We start from the raw sequence: 7,686 nt of genomic DNA, 5'->3' as shown, positions 1-7,686 counted from the left end.
CTACCTAGATTTTCTCTAGGGGGAAGAAAATACGGGTTTGAATGATATTGAATCAGACTTGTAGTATTCTTCAAAATTTGAGATTAAAGATTTGTGAGTTGATAGAGGAGATTGACATTGCTCTGATTGTCAAAATCACCACTTGAGGATCTGTTTACCATGTTTGCAATTTTGAGAATTCAATAAATCACAGAGTAATAAAGATTCAGATCTTCTTCCTTCCAACTTGTTGATCGAAACAGCTATGTTCATCAAGAAAGAATCTTTTGAAATAGCTTCTCATCAAACTCTATGGAATGAGTTTGAAGGAAAAGGTAAGAAAGGGGGAAAGTAAATATCAAAAGAAAAAATAGGAAAAGAAAGAAAATGGCAAAATTGGCAATAATTGGATCTCAATTCACAACTTTTTTAATTTGATTCACAGCTTTGTTGCTCTCTACGCTCACCGCACCATGAAGAAAATCTCATGTCCTAAACTGTTCAAGCTGTGATATTGCTGGTTTGATGAACCAAAATGGATTAAGAGAGGGAAAAAAATAAGTTATTCTCATTATTGAAGAGAATGAAAAATCTCCTTAAAAATATCTGTTGAGTTATTACACTTTATATACTATGTACTCCATATGTACTCCATATGTACTCCCACTAAAAATAAAATTATAACAAATAAGTCTACATCTACTATTGATAAAAAAAATAATCTAGGTAACAGAGAGATTTCTCCATATCGTGACTTTTAACCCTAAGGAGGACCAGCGGCGACATGCGAGGAGGAGGAGGAGCAGGAGCACGATGACGCGGCGAACTAGTAAGGAGGAGGAGTAGAACGGCGACTCAGCGAACATCCTCCCTCGCTGATCTGCTGGTGTTGACGTCCGTCCTTTCCATCATAGGCGACGTCGCCACCTTTCCTTCCCCCTTCTTCCCTCCCCCCCTCCCGATTCTCTTTCTCCCTCTCGTTGTTCTCTTTCTATTTTTTCTTTTTTATTTTATTTTATAATTTTTCACTTAGGGTATTTTGGTTATAAATTATAAGATTTAAGTAAAAAGAACGATTTCAAAATTAAGTTAAACTTTAGAGACAATTTTAAATACAAAAAAAATGGTTGGGGCAAAAAAAAATTCTGGCCTATAACTTGTAATTTGCTATAACTTGCTAATTGTTTCTGCCTTGTAATTTGTTATAATTTGTTAATTTGTTAACTTGTTGTATTATAAATATATAATTGTTCTTGTCTTTGTTCAGTTCATGACTCTCTTGTATAATTTGTGGTTGATTGATAACTTATATATATTTTTTTAGTTATAAAAGATAGTATTAATCAAGAAACACTTGTTATATTTTTATTATTTCACTTTCGATTTTGTACTAGGATGAAATCATAACATTTTAGTAGATGTAATATATGATATTTTAAGTAAAAACAAATAATTTGTATAGTCCTCTATTGAATAACCAATTTGGTTAAGACATAGTCCTCTGCTAAATAATCAAAATGGTTGTGTTTTGTCCATTCCCAAAATAATGTGTTTCACTTTCCTACCCTCATATGAAGGAGATTTCCCAACCATCTCCTCCATTCACACCAACAATTACACAAAACCTTAAGGATACCACACTTGGCACCAACAAGAGACACCGTGGAAAAACACTTGACGGAAGACCAACGACGACTTGATGATATAGTGATGGTGAATAGTTGACGGTGGGACATCATCTTGATTCTTGACAGCGAATAGTTGTTTTTGAAATCATCCAAATCGATGGTGTGGTCCTCTGTTATGGTCCTGTGGAAAGTTCCTCCATTGCATGTGTTTTTATCAATTAGGAACTTGCATTCTCACTATAGTGATAAAAATGTGGGTATTTTGAGAGCAATAAGATGAAATAAAAAATTATAAAGACCAGCCAAAAAAGAAGCACCAAGTTCTAATTAGGGGTAGCAGGCAGGCTAGTCTGTTCTGCCCCATCAAAAGTCCACCTGTTGGCGGGCTAGCCCGGCTCGACCCTCCTAGTGAGGCAATCTCGAATCTCTATCCCACCACGCCTAATGGCGGGTTGGCGGTTTGACGGGCTAAGTCCACCAATTTCTTCTTTTTTTTCTGCATACAATTCCACAAACATTTCAATAACCCAATAATTTCTAAATTCACAAACAACAAAGTCTTTATAATTTTAAATTTCCAATAAATATAATCATCAACCATGTATTTTGTAACAAAATAATCCAACAAATATTGTCCAAACCAAAATAGACATTATCCAAGTCTCTAATCATTCAAACAATGTCCAAGTTATAACCTAGAAAAAAAAGGAATGGCAGGCCCGCCGGACAAGCCCACCCTGCTCTGCCGAAACCAGCCAAAGCCCATGGATTAGGCAATGCGAGTTAGCCAGATGTTTTTATTAGTGTGATCTCAAATTTCTAGCTAGACTCGCCCTTTTTGGCGAGTTATGCGAGCCGTCCCAGTGGGTTTCAACCCGTTTGCCACCCCTAACTCTAATTTGTCTCCACATTACTATTACTTTTAGTATTGACCCTTGAATAGCATTTCCTCCCTTATTTTTATCTTTTGTTACCTTTTTTCTTAAAGAAATAATGAAAAATTCATCTTAATAATTAATAAATTAAATGGAAAAATTATTTTTTGGGTGAAAAATTTTATTATCCGTATAATGCTTAGTTTGGGTAAATAAATTAGTCATCTTTGAGAAAAGTTGAAAAATATAGGGTAAAAAAAATTATTGAAATCAAAGTATTTATGTATTTACTTCATATGTTATCTAGCATTTAAGTATAATCATTTAGGGTAATTTTTTCTTTTATTTTTATTTTTTGTTTAGAAGTTCAATTTTTCTTGTCATTCTAAAGAACTGATATTAATAAGGGAATGGAGCCGTTTTGATGACTCAGTAAGAGACTATGTGTCCTAACTAAATTGTACAGTAACACGTATACAGCTAACAATACAGCTAGAATTATGTCATTATCATTTTACAGAGAGTTTAATAAAGGTGCTAGGATATCTAATAAAACATATGAATGACGGTCATTGAAATGACATTTTGATTTTGTTAGGATGTGGGTCGTTACTTATAAAAATTGTTAGAAGTCAGGATGAGGTTTTACTCCTTAAAATTCAAACTTAACTTTAGATCAGAAAAAGGAGAGACTGTAATTATAGTTTAATTAATTATTGTAAGTTACTTTTTATTTAAATGCACAAATATATATTAAGGTAATGCTTCAAACGGTCCTTGAAATTCCTAACTCGTACCAATTAAGTCCAAGACCTTATAAAATGACCAAATTGACTCCTTACATTTAGAAACGTAAATTCATGTTAGTTCAAAAGTCATCAATGGTGTTAATTATATCATCCCAACTCTCAGTATGTATGGACAACTATCAATCGTTAGGCGTTACTATTCAATCAACCTAAGGGACTCTAGACTCTATATTATGTATATAGATATGAGCCTCTCATGCTATCCTGGTCGCGTTGGGTTAGCTGAGTTTTTATAAGTTTAGCTTCTTTAATTAAAGATTAATTTAAAATGAAACTATACAATCACATGCCATAATATACAATAAAGCAACTATCATATAATATCTCAGGGCTCAGTTCATACATCAAAAGATATCATAAAAAATCATACCATATACTCAACCCATAACACAGTTCAAAAATTAGTATGTAATATACTTATAATTATAATTATATATGCATATCTATACATACATACTATACATATGACTTCCCAGAACCCGGCCCACACTGGAGGCCCTAGTCTGGTACCTAGACTAATATAAAAACAGTAAAATCCTATCCCTCAGAAAATACTATAAGAAGAGAAAAACATAATCTAGTACTTGTCAGTAGACTATCACATCGCTGTCATTTAGATCAAGAGCCACCAGTTAACCATCCTCGTATCGGAGTCATCACGAACAATCCCCAACCCATCTTTTGTAGCTCCACCACTTAGAGGAGAATCAGAGCCCTCATTCGTTGCTGTATAAGACTCACAAGCTGAGTCCTCCTTAGGATCCTTCTCCTCAAATGAACTATTAATGAATCCACCAATCTTCACTAGAGCGAGTGCCTCTCTCAAAGGGTCAAACTGAGCTGCTAGCGGATCATCTGGTATGAGATCGGGCTAAGGCTCTGGTGCTACCTTTGGCTGAGGGCCAACATGTGATCATGCTAGATGAAACTTCTCATGATAATACTATGGAGGAAAAGCATGATGCAAACGTCCAGGATTTAAGTGAGAAGCTAAAAATCTTATGGATAATCTGGGTTGAACTCCAGACTAAACAGCAGATCCGTGAAAAGGCAGTCGAGGAATATAGACATCCAGGAACGCGACTCTCCCCAAACGATAGAGTCCTCCATCATGGTGTCCTTGTAAGCAAACACATATGGCATCTCAACAAACAGAACTCCCGTTGCGACGATCATTCCCAGAGGATTCATATGTAGAAAAGGGGAGGGAAGGGGGTGAGAACAATTGTATATCGATCCTAGAGAACGGTTCTAACATTTTAAGATTGTCATAAGAGTTGGTGGGGTTTTGCCTAAGTGCATTGTCAATTATCTGATTATTAATCATGGTTCCAGCTTTCTATTAGTTCTTTTCTAATCTACCTCAATAACTAATAGCAATAATAGGGAACGAAGATAGACTTATTATAGAACTTAGACAAAACAGAGAACCAACAAATAATACACACAGAACATAGAAACTAAGAACAGACAAATCATAAGTCATAAAAAAAATACAAAGTACACAAATACAAAAAAAATATAACAAACAATATGATGCATATCTGTCTTAAGCAGATCATAAACTTACACATTGATTGATTACCCGCACCCAACGTTATTCAGGACGGAACCCGAATATGATTTCTCCAACTACGTACATTCTATATACGTGTCTAATCGTACGTTTTACATACATGTCTTTTATGTTATTTAGTACTTTGTCCTTATATCTTTTCTTAAAGACTTTTATGCTCCTTAGTTTCTTTATCTTTGTGATATAATGATTGATCATTATTTGCATATATATCCCTCTTTTTGTTATAAATTATCTACGATTATTAAACGTTTGTCAAAATTTTATTATGTTGGTGAGACATTTGTATTATGTTTCTTTTCTTCATAATTTCTCTTTTTATCTTTATTATTTTATGATATGATCATCTTATCTTTCATTACTCAACTTTTACTAAATTATCCCTACAATTTTCAATGATGTCTATTTTATTTCTAATGTTCTTACTTTTTTATTTTAACCTTATATCTTGCTAGAGTGATCAATTTGTTCCTAAGTTTCAGAATTTACCAATCTAAATTTATCTTTTTATTAAATTATTATTTTACCCTTGTAAGTTGCTTATTTTTTCCTAACATTTACTTAAATGACTGTTTTGCCGTAATATTTCTTAAATTACTAACTTATCCTTATTCTTTTTTCTAATGACTATTTTACCCTTTTATCTTAAATTTTATCATATACTCATACTTTTGCGTTAATTATTAACCCTTATTGTTTCTACTTTTACTAGTTTAACCCTATATATATTACCAAAATACTCATTTTATTCCCTAAGTCACTTACTACTCATTTTAACCTTATCTTTTCACTATAATGATACTTTTACCCTTAGTTTACATAACTAATCATTTTTAATATCATCTTTTATCAAAATTATCAATTTATTCCTTATGCCTTTTTACTTTACTATTTTACCCTAAAATAATTTTTTTAATGACACTTTTATTCTTATTAGCCTAAATTACTATTTTATCCCAATATTTGATTCCTGTTATTTTATTATATTTACACTTTTATCCATAGACTTTACTAATATTTTTATTTGTGTCCGAAAATTCATCTTAATTATATTTTTTATCCAAATATTTTATAAAATTATATTTTTTCCTAATTCTTTTATGTTCATGTTTTTAAGCCTAGTCTTTTATTATTTATAATTAGTTTAATTATTCTGTTGGTCTTTATAATTTCACTAAATTTATAATTAGGTTTCTATACTTTTTTTTCTTTTCAATTGAGTCCCTACATTGCTTTTAATTTTGTAATTAGATTCTTTTCACATCAAAAATATTAAAATTAACAGAATATTTTTTCTAAAAATACATTATCAAAGATCTAGTTAGATTCTTAATTATTGATATCTTTGATTTGCAGAGAAATATTCAGTTAATTATAACATTTTTTACACTAGGAAGGATCTATTACAAAATTAAAAGTGGTGCAAGGAGCCAATTAAATATATATATATATATATATATATATATAATTAAAAATTTGGTAAAACTATAGGGATCAACTGAGTAATTAAACCTTTATAATATATATACATATGTATATATATATATATATATATATATATATATAGATCTAATTAAAAATTTGGTAAAACTATAGGGATCAACTGAGTAATTAAATCTTTATAATTTTGGCCCACTTCTTACTCTAAATCATATTTTACCAAAGTTGGTGCATCATATATTTTTCATAGACCAAAACTTTAATCATATGAAACTTTTATACTCTTTTAATCACTTTTTTTCCGATCTTCAAATCTTTTACATAATTAATGCTCTTTTAGAGTCTTTCCTTAAGATTTTTACTTCTTTTACTCTTTTTAATTATTATGAATATCATATTATTGATTCTTCTCTTGATTTCCATCTTTTATAAAATAATATTTTAGTCCCAAGATTTTCAACCGGATTCAGCCATCATCATTATAATACATATCCATCAAAATTCATAAAAAACATCATTTACACAATTTAAAGATTCATCAAACATTCAAGCATCATCAAAATCATCATCCATCACCAAATCACCATTAAAACATCATCAAACATCAATATGAACATATTGTCAATATATGAGGCTTCTAACTAATCCTAACCATCAAGCTAAGAGAGGAAAATGGAGTGATTTCTCACCCTCTTGAGCTTGATATTAGTTAGCTTAAATGTTTTTCTTGAAACTTCTAAGGGTAGCTTGCTAATTATGAAGAGAAAAAATAAAACTTTCTTAAAGATTTTGGTCAAGTGAAGAGAAGAATTTAAAGAATATTTTTCACTAACCTTATGAGAATTCAAGTGACAAATGAAAAAGATGAAGAGAGAAATGATCTTGATTCTTTTATTCTTGAGAAGTGAAAGTGTTGTTCTTGAAATTTGGTGAAGAATTTGGTGAAAAAATTAGTTTGAAAATGCTACTTTTTTCTCTCACACTCTCGGCTCTCTCTAGCTAGCTCTCTTTCTCTTTGTTTTTTGTTCTTTCTAAATGCTAACTTAATGAATTTTTTATGATAAATGAAGAAAAGAAAGAGTAGAATTCGGTTATTAAGAGAGAGAGAAATTTAAAGCATGTGATAGTCGTTTCTTTCTCTTATTTGATCTTATTTTCATCATAAATGATTTAACACATGATTAAATCATGTGATTATGTGGAAAGGGAGAGGAAATTTCAGCCAAAGTGAGGGAGAGAGGAGTGAGAGTGATTTTTTGATCATGTAGTTAAATATTTAGTGATCTAATCATGATTATTTTAGGTAAATTCACCACAATATGTAGTGGTTAATAATTTATAGAAGAGAATAAAAATAAAATTTGTGGCTGAAATTAATT

This window comes from Arachis hypogaea, chromosome 17, assembly GCF_003086295.3.
Source record: "Arachis hypogaea cultivar Tifrunner chromosome 17, arahy.Tifrunner.gnm2.J5K5, whole genome shotgun sequence".
Taxonomy (NCBI): Eukaryota; Viridiplantae; Streptophyta; class Magnoliopsida; order Fabales; family Fabaceae; genus Arachis; species Arachis hypogaea.
Note: the sequence above shows the minus strand (reverse complement) of the source record.